This window comes from Mytilus californianus, unplaced genomic scaffold (genome assembly GCF_021869535.1).
Source record: "Mytilus californianus isolate M0D057914Y unplaced genomic scaffold, xbMytCali1.0.p SCAF_2, whole genome shotgun sequence".
Lineage (NCBI taxonomy): Eukaryota > Metazoa > Mollusca > Bivalvia > Mytilida > Mytilidae > Mytilus > Mytilus californianus.
In genome coordinates this window covers 46,141,586-46,161,200 of record NW_026262668.1, presented here as the reverse complement: position 1 = coordinate 46,161,200, position 19,615 = coordinate 46,141,586, and the positions used below count along the sequence as shown (strand labels likewise).

Below are 19,615 nucleotides of genomic sequence, written 5' to 3'. Positions count from 1 at the left end.
TTATTCACAATTTGATAATGACATTAATACACATGAAATTATTAACTTGTTGTTTTGATTTTTTTTTTATAAACTTTGGACAATTTAGAGCTTGCTATATTCTATCATCATGATCATGTCTAATACTCCGGTCTTTTGTTGAATACTCCATGCTGCTCTCAAGATGTCTTTTGGTTGTTTTCTGTCGTTCGGTTGCTGTCATACTGACGTGTAACCCATAGAAATGCCGAACTATATTATACCAATCTGTTACATGTAAACATCGAACGGACCATTTTACCTTGTTTGGAATCTTTTAAATTGTCACATAAATTCGGTTACATGTCGATTTGATTCGTACCGACGCAAAAAAGAGGTTAACCAGGATGCCAGGCTACTTCTACGACCTTCTAAGACTGGAAGGGTGATATTAAGGTGCATCTAAAATGCACTATTAACTAAAACAACTTTAAATGCATCGTACACTTGTGAATTGAATGTAGCTATTGAGTAAATGTTCAAAATTCAATATAATCAAGAAATAATTGCGTATCTTATAAATTTTACGGACGCCATCATGATCACGAGTTGGTTGACCGTTATCGAATATCTGTTTCACATATATATGACCTACAGGATTAGACATATCACCGGGTTTGAACTTGAATGAGCAGCACGACGGGTGCCACATGTGGGGCAGGATTTGCTTACCCTTCCGGAGCACCTGAGATCACTCCAAGTTTTTGGTGGGGTTTGAATTCGTGTTGCTCAGTCTTTGGTTTTCTAGGTTAATTTTGTGTGCTGTTGTTTGTCTTTTTCCTTTTTAATCAATGCGTTGTCAGTTTATTTTCGACTTATGCGTTTGACTGTCCCTTTGGTATCCTTCGCCTTTCTTCTCTTGTAAAGTTGTAAAATCAAATTTAAAAGGGGCAGTTTGGCACGTGTCCGGATCTGTAACGGTATTTTTTTGTAAATTGTGATTATTGAACCAGAAAAAATGTGATATTTTATGAATGGTGTCAAAATCAAAATCATATATTTGTATTTAAACGATATTATTGTTTCCTGCAATTTCCGTGTGAAATCAGGTCCCTGTCCTTAAAAACATTTCGGCAACTAGTCTCGGAAGTAACAATAATTATTTCTTATTGTTACTCTTTGCCGGTAATCGTAGCCCGTGCGGGTTCCCTTTCACAAATTATTTACAAAAAATAACTTAAATCCTGATTTCATTAGTTTTGCTTTTTACATCCGATGGCCGAAGGACTTAACCAGTCGACGGCATAACTGTAGTAAATATAAAGTTTGCGGCAAATTAAATGTGTTTAGTTTAAACAGTATTTATTAATGAAAAATTATAACAATTAAGTAGTACAATGGTACATGAAATTCAAATATGGGATTCGGAAACAAGTTTGGAAAAACTTTTATAAATCCGTCTCCCGAAAATGTGTTTGTTGTAGTTATAAGTGGTTTGACATGGTTGACAAGGAAACAGATATTAACAACATATTTGAAATATATGCATACATGCTTAAATAACACCAAAAATGTTTGGTGGTACATGCAATTGTATTTTTAGGTGTTCGTCGTCGTTAAAGAGCAAGGAGGAACGTGGTTACATGGACCGGTAAAATCAGTTGAAAACGGAAATTTTATGCACTATAAATGCAAATTGAAAGGTCTATGTATCGTGTGAATGTCTATGAGACTAAAATAAGAAACGCAGTGCATGCAATGAATCATAATCGAGATGAAATAGGTTATTTTACAAAATTACAGTCTGGGAGGTTCAATCTTTGTGACCAAATTTTCTTTGGAGAAAATATGCTGTCTGGGTTTTGCCAAGGATTTATAAATACATTCTTGGTTATACTCATTGCTGAAGGCCGTACGGTGACCTGTTGTTTAACTTCAAGGTCATCTAGTCTCTGGTGGGTCTTTGTCTCATTGGCAACTACTATACCACATCTTATTTTTTTTATTCTCTAGTTAAAATCCAAAAAAACTTTTTTATAAGTAAATGTTGACCTTCAGACATTTTTTTAATTCTTGGTTGATGGGTGGATGTCTGCTTCTTTGTATTCATTAGTGTTTGGGATACCAAATATTGGATTTCGTGGTAATAGATAAAGCACAAAATTAAAAGTTCAACGAAGTACACATTTTCTAAAGAATTGTATTTAGACTTTGGCAAACCATGGAAGTCAATATAATACTTCCATGGGCAAACCCACTAAATTAAATATCCACAAGAATACAATTTTTCCTGAAGTGAATTTGCTAAAATATAAGAATCCGCAGTAATGTAGGTCTGGATGGGGTTAAATCAATCTAGAATAATGGGGAAAAATATAAAGAATAGAGAATAATGGGGTGCCAAAGTATAAAGAATAACGGCTGTAAATAAAAATTACAAAACTGATTACAGAAATGAATGATGTAAAAATAAAGAAATCATATACTTGTATAACTAATTAAATAAATGGGGAATGTGTCCATGGGACACAGATGATGCCCCCGCTTGCATATAACATTATAAAAGGATAAAACCCAAGAACTGTAAAATTTGTACTTGATCTGAGTTTTGTGGTAATAAGCATTGTGTATAAGTTTCATAACTTTTGGTTAAGGCAAACTAAAGTGAAAGAACGGAAATGAAAAATTCAGCAATTTTCCCATTTGTAAAGGGGCATAACTCTACAACGGTAACAGTGACGACTCCAAAATTCACACTTGATTTGTGTTTTGTAGTAATAAGCATTGTGTATAAGTTTCATAACATTTGGTTAAGGCAAACTAAAGTTAGAGAACGGAAATCAATTTTGGGACGTACGTACAGACGGACAAGGGTAAAACTTAATGCCCCCTCAGCTACTGCAGGGGCATAACAAGTGAAACTGTGAGCTACTGCTCACTGATGATACCCCCGCCCAAATACTTGACGGTAAACAGGAAGTTGTTGAGTGATGAATCTGAAAACACATCACACGTTATAGCTGACTTATATAAACCCTGAAACCAAATTTCAGAAATCCCTGTAGTGTAGTTCCTGAGAAAGATGCGACGAAAAATATTCATGGGACGGACGGACGGACTGACGGACAGATGGATAGACGGACGGACAGACAGAGGTAAAACAGTATACTTCCACTTTTTTAAAGCAGGGGTATAATAAAATTTAATAGTAAAATGATTTTCAAAAGAATTCAACTGAATTAACACTTTTTTCAAAGATGATGAAAATTGATCTACAAATTTAAAGAATACAGAAATTAACATGTTCAAGGAGCTCCTATTCAGACCACAAGAAAGTTTTGGACTTCTTCAATCCGGTCAAATAATGGGACATACTATTACCATCTATGAATTACTGGTATTGAATCATAGCCTTTACTGAACTTTTTTTTTTAAATGTGACTTCGACCCCAGCTGGTGACCTCTATTAACACAGGTATTCACATGTTTTTTTTGTTCCAATGAATGAAGGAGGCTTTACATCAATCCAAAACACTATGCATATTAAGGACACCATTTTTATACATGTATGTAAGAAACCTGCTTTAATTTGTAGTAGACCGATCTAGGTTTAACTAGATTTTAAGCATGCTACCTCAAAACGAAAGAGTTTGGTGATAGACATTCAACTCTTTTCCTGAATGCTATGTGCTTTGTCATGTATACTGAGGAGAAGCAAATACTAATTTTAAGTCTAGAATAAGAATATGACTTACAATCACCCTTACTTAAATTTGGTAGGCAAATTTTCAGCGGTTGTTGTGGTGGTTGTTCGTTGCAACATCATATTTGTTTTTCATACATATTGTACATAAACTAGGCTGTTGGGCATGTTGGGTTTCAGTTTTGAATTGTTTTTATGTTTTTTTTATGTCTGTCCTTTAATAGCTTGCTATATATATGCAGTATCAGTTTTACTCATCCTTGAAGACTGTACAGTGACGACATAAAGTTGCTACATGTAACATCTATCTCATTTGGTCTCTGGTTGATAGTTATCTCACTTGCAATCATATCACATCTCCTTATTTTATATTATACAAGACTACAATATCATGAATATAATAACATGTACATGTAATTGAATGATTATTGTTGTCTAAATTTTGTTTAATAACTGTGATCAATGGTCATATAAATAAAATGATACTTTGAAGTATTGTTAGTATGCTTGACCAGAATAAAATGCCAGTATGGTGACTATGTACTATAATATAAATATTCACTGAATCTATAAAATCTTGTCATTCCAAATTGCTATTTCAAACGAATATTTATCCAAGGCACTAATCAAATTCAGATACATGTATGATGCACTACAAATATATGCACTAAGACTTTGAATTCTTATAATTCCAAATTGCTATTTCAAATGAATAATTATCCAAGGCATTAACAGCTATCCAGTTGTATGATCTTTCTAACAAATTATTGGTTTGCTATTTATTCAATGCACTATTTGCTTCTTTTCCAGTTTAATCCTAACAACACTTCATGGTAGTACTACTGTACAATGCTGTTTGAGCTATTCATTTTTTCCAAAAACAATGAATAACATACACAAAATTATGAATTCATCAACTCTTTCATAACTTGCAACTACCAAGCGATTGACAGCTATATTTCCTACAAATCATAAGTGCACATTTATCATTTGTAGACTGCTTCATTTTTCTAGCTGGGAATCATCTACAAAAAGAATGGACTTGTTTCTTTAGAAGAAGAAGAAGAAGAAGAAGAAGAAGAAGAAGAAGAAGAAGAAGAAGAAGAAGAAGAAGAAGAAGAAGATGCTTTATTTCCATCAAATGGGCTCACAAGGAGCATAATATAATATCATTATAATATTATTTTTACAAATATGATAAACAATACAGTATACATAGTCATGATAGTTACAAACACAAATAAGAAACAACAGTTTTCACATATTCGTATATATACATGTGATATATAGGGGTATGTATAAAACCTTCGTCTCAGGCCGACCTCTTGAAAGTAACAAAAAAGAATTCTGTGAGTAGGCTAAATATATCTAGCTTAACTACAGGAGGCACCAAGGGACGGTGCTATATGGCATGGTGGGTGCATATTAAAATGTGTATCGGGACATTAACATGATTAATGATATGGTAAGATATTGTAATAATTGATATGTCATCCTCGTGCCTGGTGCAGAGGAGTCAGTACTATTTATATTGACACAACTGCAAGAGGCACCAAGGGACAATGCTAATTGATATGCCAAAGTGCACATATTACAAAAAGATAAAATATTACCAGTTTAATAAAAAAAATATCACAAACAGAAAAGTAATAGAACTTGTACGATGTGTCCTGTACCCCACCATGCCAACCTCGTGCCTAGTGCAGAAAGCCTGATTTAAATATTTATCTTTCAAGTTATATTTTGTCTTCATCAACTAACTCACAGACAGATATCAAGATATCAAGATTCTCTACATTAAGAAGCCATATCAGTTTTTGGCTAGGAATCAAATGCGTAAAGTTTGGGCATAGTGAGTTAATAGTGGAATTTAAACAATTTCTCTTATCTTGAGATGATGTACACGAAAATAAAAAATGTTTTTCATCATCAACTTCATTTGAGGTGCACCTGAGACATATTCTGTCTTGCCGGAGAGTACCCTGATAGCGACCTTGTTCAATTCTTAGTCTGTGAGAAGAAATACGCAATCGAGTGAAATTTCTCCTCTGCTCAGGTAATTGTAATAAAGTAAGATATCTTTCAAGACCAAAATGAGTCTTAAAAGTGCTATAGCTACAAAGCTTCCTATCAGCACAATTGTGCATTTGTTTTCTCCACTGTATTTCATAGTGTTTATAAAAAAACTTTTTAATTAAAATTTCGAATCTAAAGTTGCTTGCAAAGGCTAGACTGTCAACCCTATTAATTCTTTTTTGCAAATAGTTTAAAGATCAATACCAAGAGGGAATTTTTTATTCAAATAATAGCTTTGACTCTAAAGACTCTTTAGTTTATATGTATTGTGTAAGTACTCTAAAATTATATTCCATGAAAATCACAATTACAACAACTTTTATTTAGGTAGGAGAAAGCATTCAAGCATGGCCCGAGAACACAGTTATTTCATAGTGATTTCTTTTAGACAATAAATGAAAATTAAAAAATCCCACCTGCGCTTTCTCAACATTATCATGAATATTTTTACAATGTGGTGTAATACTTTTGGGACAAATTATATCAAAATTATAGAAAACTTCATCAGCTCTAACTCGAAATATGGACAATTTCATGTTAAGGGGGTCTTGAATTCTTTTGACAGCTTCCGAAATACTAATTGTTAACCTTTTTTAGCTGGACCAAATCACAACTTTACTTTAAAATTCATGACCAAATTTTTTTACAGTGTAATTACATCCCCCTACTTGCTATTTGAGGCATAAAACATGAAGAAATAAATATGGAAGGGGTATACAAAAATAGCAAGTAACACAGTGTCCACACTAGGGACTATATTTGTAGACAATGAAAATCAAAGGACATAACTGTGTAGCTTTTGACATTAAAATTGAAGAATTTCAACTATCAACATTTAGGGCTTTAAAAATTCAAAAATTGTAAAAAATAACTTTTTAAATGCCCTAATATTTAAAATATCATGTATTAAAAGCAAAAGAACACTCATTTGATGTATCAGATTTATTACAATTATTCAAAAGTAAAATTTATACGAGCCTGTGAATGAAATTGAAGGTTTTTGAATGAAGGGGGGCCTTACATGAAGATGTAATATTTTCCAGCAATTTTAAATTTGTGAAATTTTTTTGTTAAAAATAATCCTTCCATATGTATTTAATGTACTTTACACGGAAAGAAAAATTACAAATAGTACATCATATGAGTACAAAATGGTCTTAGGCCAAGTAAGACTGAAAATAATTTAGGGTCAATTTAGGCCATAGCAAATAAATTAAATAGTAAAATCAAACTGACAAAAGTAAATTAAATTATGTTAATGTGGACAACCTTCATTTGAATAAATCATTCTATATCTGAACTGAGTGTGTATTAAATAATTAAGCAATCTTTATATGTCGCGAACTAAGTAAATACCAGATTTGTTATGAGGCTTTTTGTTTTCGTTTCAGAAAAAAATGGTTCAAAACTGTTCATTGGAAAATCTTTGAAACCTCTACCAACCTCAATAACTTTCCACATTGTTTATAAAATAATAGTTTCATTATTGTTTAATGTTATTATTGATTTGATATATTGCCACCTTTTTGTTAGTCCCATTTTCTGTACGTTATCTTTATTCAAGCTGTTTTTCTTTAATTAACAGATACTTTAAATCAGGTGCATTTAATTATTATACTTTGTACGATGAACTCTCCTGTTGTTGTGAATAACTGTGTACGTCGTTTTTAATAAATGTCATTTTTATTGAAATCTTTCTCCTTGTTAATAAATGGCATAAAAAAACAAACATAAGTTTTCATGCATTCCAGGGTATATTCAGTTTTGTTACGGTGATTTTCTGTTTGTGATGTTCATAGGTTTCATATATATTTGCAACACCTTTTGTGTTTGTATTCTTTCGTTTCTAAATTATCAAATTGTCCTTACTTAACATGTTTATGCATTTTCCCGCCATTTTTTAGTCTAGGTCAGTTTCATATCTCGTACCATTCGGACAACTGATTTTCGTTTTTTTCAATAGTGGCTGAACCAGCAGTCTGGTACACAACTCGATTTTCACCTGGATATCTTAAGCTTTTTGTGTAGGTCCATAACCTAGATAAGAATATACTGCGAAAGTTTAGCGAAGTTAAATTGTAATCGTTTGTGTTTGAGGTGTTAAATGTATCAAAAGGAAAAGTTGAGTGCATTAGAATGTTCAAGTTAAGAAGTATCTGATTAATATTGTGCAATTTTACAAACCCATATACAATTCAAATCCCTCGATACTGTCACCATGTCCTAGTACTTTAGCTGTCCCTCTTTTACTGTTGGTGAGAATAGATACAGCAAATACACAATTGTTTTGTTAGAGAACCAAATAAATGGCAAAAATCAGAAGAAAAGAATATAATTGTCGTTATTGACGAAAACGTTTTTGAAATATAAACATAATGTGTATTATAAAATTATGTATTATTTGATTGTGTACTATGTTAACATAAAAATTAACACTGTATATGAAAAAAAAACTTAACTGAAGCTTTTTTTTATATTTTAAAATAGAAGTATAATTTACAATGATGTTTCCTAATGATTTTAGTTTCTTAAAACTAATCATTTCGAACTAATGTTTGACAAGATAAAGATCCTTAACAATTTCGGCATCTTCGATAACAACACTTTTCATGTCCCTCACAACTTCTATCCATCGTACATTTTTTTCCACGTTTACCAGAGTTACCACGGCAAGACCCTGCAAAATATACCAAGTAACATATGAGGCCTAAATTTACATTAAAACAAACAAACTTAATGAACGAGATTTATCATGAAATAAGATAGAACTGCTCTGTATCAAAAGTCTAAGGTTTGCTGCATATAAAAGCCTACAGTTATGAATATCTCCTTGGATTTTCTGTTGTTTGAAACTAAAAAATGGTCTTTACAATTTCCGATATTGCTTTTGACAGACCTATTATCTGATGTCTGAATTTCAACACAAATAACATATATTTTCAACTGGAATATAAAAATTTCATACCGTACAATAATTCTTGTTATTATTTTGTTGGAAATTGTAAGTCCTGATTTATTACCGGTGTACAAGATGAAAAATGTGAATAAACATCAGAACAAAAACATTAAAAAAGAGAAACTATATCTTTGATCTTTGGCTTTATTAGCAAACATTTAATGCAGCTATCGACTCTTTTCTTGCATGCAAAAACATAAATCTTGGGACATTCTATTAAAAAGAGATTTAAATTTTATGATAAAATATAAAATTTGCATTATTTTCTACACATTTGAAAATACTGTTGATCGTTTATTTTATTACAAATATGCATTTTTTGATATGATGAGAAACTGCTGCTACAAATGGATGACAATTATTGTTTTGGCTGTACTGGTATGCGAAATGGATATTTATGTATAACTATTGCACGGACAATGTTTTTTTTAAACCAGTACAACAGCACTGAATAAAAAAAAACCGAGTTTAAAAAGGGATAAAGATATACAAATATATATGTCTTGGTACATGACTCTTTTAACTTCACTGTCTGTTAAATTTGAAACGAAAGGAACAGAATTGTTTGCCTATTTATTTAAACATTAAAGTATAATTGAACTGTTGAAAGAGGGTTCTATCCGAATAATTTATTATATAAGATTAATGTATTCACATTTTAAATACTTGCTTCAACACGTAACTAAACAAGACCAATACCGTTTCAGGGCCTGTGTAGCACTGTTGTGTTTTGAAGGTCGGCCTTTAGCTACATAAAGATTGGATATAGTTTGATTCAGGAATTGATATAGTTAATTCAAAAGTCTGTACTCGATAACTACGCTTAGTTTGAACATTCTTGGCGGATAATATTAGAGTTACATATTGCAAGAACTAAGTACTTACTGGCTAGAATTTTATATTCTTTGACAAAAATAGCAAAGTTCAAAGATTAGAAAAACTGTGATAAAAATGATAAAAAAGGAGATACACATGTTAAATATGTGTGTGATGACTATGGAATGTTTGTATGATTTTAAAGGAATTCCCTTTTCCATTTGAAAAACAGATGACACAAGAGCTAGGCATTCTTTGTGTATTTCGGACGTACGGAACGAAAGACGGAATGACTGACGGAATCGAGCTGTTTCTAGATCTGATTTCGCCCTAGGTCACACAGGTAACAAATGAAATAGAAAATTTACAGAAATTTGTACAAAGAGTAAAATTTGATGATTATAATGGTAATCGAGTATAAGTTTATACTTGCTTTTATTTTATCTTTCTACAATGTTGCAAAAAATATTTTTTACATATAGTTTTCATATTGTTAATGAGTTTTAAAATACTCAAGTCATTTATGAGTAAAAAATTCAATGTACTTGTTTATACCATCAGGTACATAGCTTATATATTCATATATTACTACAAGACCGCAATTTATGTGTTATATTAATTAAGCTTAAAATCTTAAAATAATCGCACCATTCCAAGAAAAGTTTCACATATATGATTCGCATACATTAGTTTGAAAATAATGGAATTATGTTGCAGGTTAAAAAATTATATAGTAAGAAATACTTGTAAATTATTGTGAAGAAATATAAAAAAAAGGAGATGTATCATGATTGCCAACGAGACAACTATCATCCTAAGTTCAAATGAGGGGGATTTAAGCAGTTATACGCAACCGTACATCATTCAATAATGAGAAAAACTCATACCGTATAGTCGGCTATAAAAAGCCCCGACATGAAAAATATGAAACAATTTAATTGAGAAAACTAACGGCTTAATTTTTAGCAAAACAATTTACGAAGCACAAATATGACAGACATGAACCAACGACAACCACTGAACTACAGACTCCTGATTTCGGACAGGCACATATAGAATGTGGTGGGGTTTAACATGTTTGGAGGCGCCAACCCTCCCCCAAATTGGGACAGTTGTGTAACATACAACATAAGAAAAAACTAAAAAAAGTAGTTGAAAAGGGCTCAACTCATCAGATTGATACAAAGCAAAAAAAAAAACAAAAAAGACACAATGTACAGATATGAGGGTACTCGCATTTACAGTGTTTCAAAGCTGATAACTGCTAATAAAAAAAAAAGCATCTAAGACTAAACTATTCTTTGAACATTAACATTAATAGAAAAAGAATTTTACAAAATTGATCAATAATACACAAAATCTTGTTGTGTTAAATTTGTTTTGTCATTGTGAGACGAATGCAGAAATTCGTCCATTAATACTGTGTTTATGATCAACAGTATAAAATCATTTCTCTAATTCTTACCCGATTTTTTCCGGACCTGTTGATTATTTTTATTTAATCAACGGGTTGTTCGTTTAATGTCAATTCTTCATTGGTCAAAATTCGATTATGACGTCAAATTGTCTTGCTTTCCTCTAAAATCATATTGTGCAGTCATGAAAAAAGGAGACGTCACATTGAAAGAACTGATATTTTTGCAGATCATTCGAAACGAAGAATAAACTTTTGTCTGCAAATCGTCTAAAATCATAAGAGAAACAGATTCCACTCACGAAAATTAAATTTTAAATATTTAAAACGCTCGTGTGGATACATATCGTATCGCAATCGAAGCAGTGGTAGAATCTATATCTATCTATAAATAATATGAAAAATAATTTCAACAAACTTATCTAAAGGATATCTTTACATTGTCGAAATGTGTATCTGATGCAGTAAAATTTGTACCCTCGCAAATATTATTACTACCATAGGGGAGGATGCATCTGATGGGGTACTGATAGTCAACGAAAGTATCTTTAGCCCAGTCACCAGAACCTTCGTACTATCATGGGAATAAGGATATTGATTTATTTAAATTTATTTTTTTTAAATTTCGAAATCATCTAAATTAATAAATGTATTCCCCTCACGCATAGCTCTAATTCCTTGTCCATGCTTGGCTTTACTTTTGTTTTGTTTTGTTTTGTTTTGTTTTGTTTTTGTTTTATCAGCTCTTCAACCTTTGTATTAGGTTTCGGATTTTTAAATATAGTGTCTTCGAGAATCATTAAATAGACATTAATTGTAGAAATGCACATCTGGTGCACTAGTATATATACCGTAAATGTTTTACCAAAATGGTCATTAATTGATTATAATTTTGTCGGAATTAAATGATACATTTCTGAATGGAAAACTAGGAGAACCAAGACCTCGTTAGTAACCGCTAGCTACATATAGATCAGTATCGTGTGACTCAATATGAGTCGTTGCAAAATTGAAATTCGTTATTCTGCTGGGTATTTATATACCGGAATAAGTATAAAATATATTTAGATATTAACAGAATATGACAGAAATAATAAGTTTGTTATTATAAAGACCACATAATAGATTAAGAAAATCTAGAACTCACAATAATAATTCAAAACAAGATCACACATGAAAGCATGTTATGGTATGTCTTGTTTATAAAATTCGTACTTTGTAGTTGTGAACATACCGAATCTTTAAGGGTCAAATCTGAAATTGAATACAATTATAACGTTTTCAATAATTTAGTTTAAAAAAACAAACCTTAGTGTTTTCCATTAACTGTCACTGCTGCGCATCGTTTATAACAACTATGAGGACAGCATCAATAGCCTAAAAACAGAGTTGAAAATTGCATTTCTATACATCAATGCGACTTAATTTGTAGGTAACTAACTAATTAATTATCGAATTTGATAAGGGACTTTCCCACTTGAATTTTCCTTGGAGTTCGGTATTTTTGTTATTTTACTTTAAACTTCTTATTTCTAGTTTTAAAACAGTTTTTTAATGTAATTGCAAAAATGTATGAAAGTTAGCAGGCTTATGATTTAGTACGGCAGACTAACATTGTATCTACAGAAGGCTAGTTTAAAAAAAGACGGCAAACATTTTATGTCAGTAAAAACATCTAAAGACTTTGACATGTTTGAGCTTGCAAATTACGTAAAAAATTGGTATACAATATTTCTCATATTTAAAAGAGAGGCGAAAGATACCAAATAGAAATTCAAACTCATAAGTCTAAAATAAACTGAAAACGCCATGGCTAAAAAAAAAGACAAACAGACAAACAATAGTACACAAAACACAACATAGAAAACTAAAGACTGGGCAACTCGAACCCCACCAAAAACTGGGGGTGATCTCAGGTACTCTGGAAAAATCTGTAATGTATTCACCTATCTTACACATCAAGTAAAAGAATCAAATACAGATTTTTACATTAGTTAGATAAAAAATCATAGCAATGCAATAATTTTTTGAGAAAGATTTTCCGCACATTTAAAACAATGTAAGTATTAATGGCAGTATGATAATGTTATTTTAGAATGCTTTTCCATACATGAACTAAGTTTGTACGAAACTATATTTTTTGACTGATTGGATTAACATGTTTAAGTAAAATAGCACAGAAAATTCAGCCGAAAAAATCAAATGTCGACAAGATGCTTGTTCACTGTCTGCAGTTTACTTATATAAACCAATCAACACAATGTTGACCGCACGTCATAAAGAAAACGTCCTTTTGAACCACGGGTATCATTTTCTTTTGTCACGCGTTTTGATCGTATGTAAATTGTTTTGTCACGTAAAAGCGTTTTGTTTGTCTGTTATTTGGATATTATTGAGTTTAGATGTTTTTGAGTGCCTATTTTATCGACTACTGTTTATACATTTTTTTCTTAATTGATCACGATAACTGGAATTGTGAATGACTAATCACAATACTAGTTTAACATCATGTAATAAAACTGTGCCTGTCCCATAACAAAAACCTTGGCATTTATTCCAGTTCAATTGTCTTTTCCGGTAACGTAACATGTACACAAATTTATTAATAACGGAAAACTTACCCGATGGACATTGTTTTTGTACAGCACAATGGAATTCAACATTGATTACACATGCTGATACAATGGCAAATTTAGGACAAGCGCCTAGACCTTTAGTGTTCGTTTAATGAAAACAAAACAATAATAATCAAAGTGATGCTACTTCTAATGATGATGATGATGATCAAATATAATATATACTGATAATTGTATTATATGCCCCAAAATTTGAAAAAATTGCATTTCTAACTTGTACATATTTAGACAAGTACGAAGACAAGCAATAAAAGGTACATGGAAATAATAAAAGGAAAGATGTTTCACCAATGGCCAACAGAAAATGAGAAAGAAAGAACCTTCCACAAATAAGTACAGAATGGAAAACGTGGATAAAATAAAATACGGAAATGAGCCAATTGACACTGAATTAATTCCGCAGAATCTTAATTTTTCTAAAATTCTCTTAATAGAACAATATCAAAGCTTCATGGGTGCAGGATTATCTTTTAAAAGCTATAAATTGTTATTTTTTAATATTTTGGCAAATTGTTGGTAGTTATAAAAATCTATTAGAACACAGTTGTAACCAAACCAAAAATTATATTGGAAACAAAAAAAATATATTGTCTTTCATACAAATTATCTAACTTTGGTAAAATATACCCATCGATGCAAATATTACAATACCTTGAAAAAGACTCGTCCAATTATCGTAAACAACAATATGTGTCGCTGGATAACTCACTTTATAAAAAAAATCTCTGAGCATTTTTAAAGACTTTTTTATATTTCAATTTATGTAGGTTTTAACTACTTTCAGATTAAAATTCTGGGCGTTAAACAATTACATAGGTAATTGTCCGTTCCTTTTAAGGTATTTCAGAGTATGCTGTTCTTTTCTATTACAAAGTATGTCTCTCAAAATAACTTTATTATAGCAAACAGTCATTTCATATAATCGCAAGTTGAACAAACGTTGCAATATTCAAAATAGATTTTAAGGGATTGAGACATTTTGAAGGTATCTTAGGAGTACGGTATGTCCTATGATGGTCAAAAGACATCTAAGCGTATTCTAGCACATGCCCAAAAATTTATCGTTAAGTAAGGACAAAAATGTGCATGCCTTAAGAAAGTTTAAGGAAAATCATAGAATTATTTCCTTTAAAGACAAAGCGATACATCTTTTTTTTTTGATAGGAAACCTTTTCCTTGCTTTTATTATATTATTAGATGAGATGAAAAAAATAGCAAAAGAGTTCGGCGGAACCCTGTGCCTCGCCTTCAGTTGCTGTTAGCAATGTAAAAGAGAGACTAAAGATACCAAAGGGAAGAAGAGTGTAATGTAAACTGCCGAAAACTGATTCATCTATCAATCATTTAAACAGTAAAATACGGAAAAATTATAATGCTTTTTCCTCATAATCAAAAAGCTTTTGTCAAAGTTTTGTAACTATCAATTAATTTTTGACAAAGTTCTTGATATAACCCAAACCTTATGCAAATTTTTAAATATAAGAAGACAAAATGGGAAAAAAATAGAAAAAATATATTTTTGATATTTTGTTTCAGATGTTATCTCTTAATCATGAAAAGAGCTTTTATCCGAGTTTAATCAAATCTTTTCAAGTAATTGATGTCTTAATAACTTTTACATGTTTAACCCATTATTCTAGCTTCTATTATTTAAAAGGGAAGCGAACAAAAAATACGTATACGTCCATTTGGTCGCAGGAGTGTCAAACATGTGACTTTCATATCTGGCATTGGCTGGGTATGAAATATGCATTGTGCTTCTAATGTATTCTGATGAAATAAGCCTGCATCTTTTTATAAATGAACGTAAGTGATCTGTATGCTGGAGTTTCTTATTGACAACATATTTGTTGAATTTGGAGGTAGACTTTTTTAACAAATGGTCGGCATACCTATAGGAACGAACTGTACGCTTCTCTTTGTCGACCTCCTTTGGACACTTTTCAAAAACAAGAAGATCAAAGAAGCCAGATCATTTAATTTCACATTCAGATATATTGATGATGTTCTTTCCATCAACAATCCAACTTTTCTTTTTGGGTCCAGTAATATTTCCTCCAGAACTAACAGACACGGCTTCCTCCGCCTCATTTTTAGACTTATAACTCTAGTACCAGAATCTATGACAAGCGAGAGGATTTTGATTTCGAAATCATTAATTCCCCCTACCTTAGCATCAACAAAAATATCGATCTCTTAGGAAAATTCAAAACGGAAAGTTCCTTATCAATTGGCAAAATCTAAAGCTCAAACACATCAAACAAATGGAAAACAACTGTCATATTCCTAACTTGGTTCAGGCATTTACTTGTGTAGAAAATGGTGGATTAAACCTGGTTTTATAGCTAGCTTAAACTCTCACTTGTATGACAGTCGCATAGAATTCCCACCGTTGGTGTATATTTTCGAAATTAAGCTGCGTGACGACGAATTGTTATCCGATACTAACCGACTAATCTACGAAATATACGAAATTAATATAAATTTAATGCCATTAGCCTACTGTTTAATTATTAGTTATTGTCTTTATGTTTATGATAAGTCAATGCACAAAATGTATTCATGACAAATAACTTTTCTATCATTGTTCCCTCTACGTTTTACTTTAAAAATACATATATTTTCTGCATTGTATTATTGTTATTATTGCCATATGCATTGTTTGTATTCTTACGCTTTTTAACGCACGAAATTGATAAAGTGTTTTACCTCGTTTAATAAGACCATTATACTAATATAACATGTATAGTTATCAGAAAATTATATCCTTTATTTTATCGTAGAAATAGAAATTGTCTTAAATGGAACATGAATATAGCTCAGGAAAGCCCTCATACTACCAAACTGTTGCTATCTTATAGATGCTGTGATTCATGATGGTCCTGGAGTCTTTCAATAACAAAACCTTCAATGTGTTCCTTATCCGTTTCAGCTGACTTTTAAAAAAGGAATGAACTACACTTATGCATTGCTTAAGATTTTTCAATAACGCGTTATATAAAAACAATTTACCCTTTTTTGCTTGGTTTGGCTATTTTTTTTTTATTTTTTTTTTTTGTGGTCTTATATCTTGTACACGTCTATCCTATATCCTATCATTTCTATCAAAATACATGCGATTCTGGAAGAAATGTTAACAACCATAACTAAACAAAATACCTCTATAAAAGCAACAAATCCCAGAAACAAGATGAAATATATATTCTTGATTCTAGCGTCACTTGATGAGTCTTTTGTAGACGAAACGCGCGTCTGGCGCGAATACAAATTTACATCCTGGTATCTATGATGAGTTTATTTGTACCATAGTTGTCATCGTGTTGCCGATATATGAAATAACATAGAAGTGCAGCAGCCATTTATACTTTTCTTGAAAAGGATGTTTTTGACCTGAAATATATTTCCGGATAAAATAGAAATTTCCTTATGCATACTAACATTAAAAAATTTATTTTTTTTAACAATTAAACAAACGTTATAATGTATATTGTTGTCAGAGACATGTGAAATATCAATAGATTATACAAACCACAACACATAATTAGACAAATAATGCGGTTGAATTGGGAAGAGGTACAAATGTGTACTGATGTAGCCTAGAACTTGCAGTAAATCTGATATTAGCTGAAGAGAGGTCATCGCTTGTTCACTTCTTTGTTTATGTAAACACGTCAAATTGCATAAATTCTTTTGACTAATTGTTGACATTTCACCTCACACTTCAAACCGTTCTAGACATAAGACAAATTTTCAGATGAGCAAATTATAATTACAGAGAACATGCCCAATAAAACCGAATCATATGTCAAATTATGTGTTGTGGTTTGTTTAATTAATTGATAGTTCACATGTCCGTCACATCTTGTTATCTATGATGAGTTTATTTATTCACAACATAGTACATTTTTACTTTTTGTTTAACTGAATTTTTTTTAATATACCTTTGCATAGGGAAATGTTAATATTATCCCGGATTATATATTAGGTAAAAAACATCCTTTTCAAGCCAAGTATAAATTGCTGTTGCACTTTTATATTATTTTTAGATATAAGCAAAAATTATGACAACTGTTATACAAATGAACGTTTATTTCATCTTGTTTCTGGGATTTGTTGGTTTTATAGAGGTATATTTAGTTATGATAGGTAAAACATCTTCGAGAATCGGATTGCTTTTTAATTCAAATGACAGGATATAGGGTAGACGTGTACAAGATACAAGACCACATGAAAAAAGACAATGCCATACTAAACAAGAATAGGGAAGTTGTATTTACATTAAGCGCTATTGGAAAATCTTAAGCAATGCAAACTTGTGATTGTAGTTCGTTACTATTTAAAATTCGACTTAAACAAGTAACGAATGCATTCAAAGATTTCAGGACTATCATGGATTACAGCATCAATAAGATAGTAATATTCGGGTTGTATGATTGATTGATTGGTGTTTTACGACACTTTCAACACTCTTGTGCTATTTCTTGGCGGTCAATTTTTATTGGTAGAGGAAGCCGGAATGCCCGGAGAGAACCTTCGACCTTCGGCGGGTTGTATGAGGGCTGTCCTAAGTTGTATTCATGTTCTATTCAAAACATTTTCTTTTTTTCGTAAAAATTACGGATTCCATTTTCCTTGATAATTATACATGTTATACTAGTATAATGTTCATATTTAAGAAAAAAAAACTTTATGAACTTCGTGCATCAAATGCGTAAGAATACAAACAATACATATGATAATAATAACAATAATATAATGCAGATAATACTTCGGAATCTTTTGAACTTAGTTTTACTGTGCGTGTTGCTGTGTGTTTTTTTATTCCATATTGGCTAGAGGTATAGGGGAGGGTGAGATTTTACAAAACATGTCTAAACCCGCGCATTTTTACGCCTGTCCCAAGACAGGAAAACCTCTGGCCTTTATTAGTCTTGTATGTTTTTTTGGTTTTGGTTCATTTATATGTTTCGAAGTTTAGTATGACGTCCATTTGCGCTGAACTAGTATACATTATTGTTTAGATGCCAGCTGAAGCCTGCCTCCGGGTGTGGGATTTTCTCGCTGTATTGAAGACCCATTTGTGGCCTTGGGCTGTTTTATGCTCTTTGGTCTAGTTGTTGTCCCTTTGACACATTCCCCGTTTCCATTCTCAATCTAAATATTAAAATTAAAAGGTCGAGGGAACAGTTTGAGAAAAAATATATTCGTCATGAATACATTTGGTACATTGATTTATCAGATACAAACCTTTATTTGTTCGAAATACTAACGATTTTCCACCCAAAGAATATATTACTTAATCTGTATTTGGCAAAACCTTTCGGAATTTTTGCCCCTCAATGCTCTTTTACTTGTACTTTGTTTGGCCTTTTAATGTTTTGATCTAAGCGTTTCTGATGAGTCTTTTGTAGACGAAACGCGCGTCTGGCGTACACAATTTCAATCCTGGTATGTACAATGAGTGCATGAATTGGGTTTTTTAAGCTTTCTGAAGTACAAACTTATAAGCCTAATGTTTTTGATAAGCTTTTACAGTATGATAAAAGCAGTAATTCTGCGTTAATTCACTATCTTACATAGATTTTTCTGTTCATAACGTTATCGAAATGCCATTCATCGTCACTCAGCAAATTCCTGGAAATATACACAAACGTTGCATTTTTAAAGGGTAATACACAGGTGGATGAACGATACGTAATAGAAAAACAGGAAAATGTATATTATAATGCAAAACAAATGATCCGATGCATGCATTGGTTTGAAATTTTAAAACGTTTTGTTGCTCTACGAAAGTGCACAAAGTTTATGTTGGACTGTTACTACATACATTCAGTTATAGACAGGTGAATGCTTATTCCGTACTAATACATTCGAAGCACAATATATAGTTCATACGCAGCCTTTGGCAGATATAAAAGTCACATGTTTGTCACGCCTGAATTTTATTTGTTTTCGTTTTGTTTGGCAATTAATATTCAGATACATTACGGGGTTAAACATGTAAAGACTAATTAAGACATAAATAACGTCAGAGAGTTTTATGAAACTTGGATAAT

At 31.5% G+C, this 19,615-nt stretch overlaps 1 long non-coding RNA gene across 1 annotated transcript; it reads right to left on the bottom strand.

Annotated features, from left to right (window-relative positions):
• Positions 1 to 4,775: 4,775 nt before the first annotated feature.
• LOC127729887 (uncharacterized) lies at positions 4,776 to 19,158 on the bottom strand. The gene is made up of 4 exons (XR_007994879.1): positions 19,136 to 19,158; positions 12,232 to 12,300; positions 8,238 to 8,414; positions 4,776 to 7,986 (listed from the first exon to the last, which is right to left on the bottom strand). It is a non-coding gene; the product is annotated as an uncharacterized LOC127729887 (long non-coding RNA).
• Positions 19,159 to 19,615: the final 457 nt, after the last annotated feature.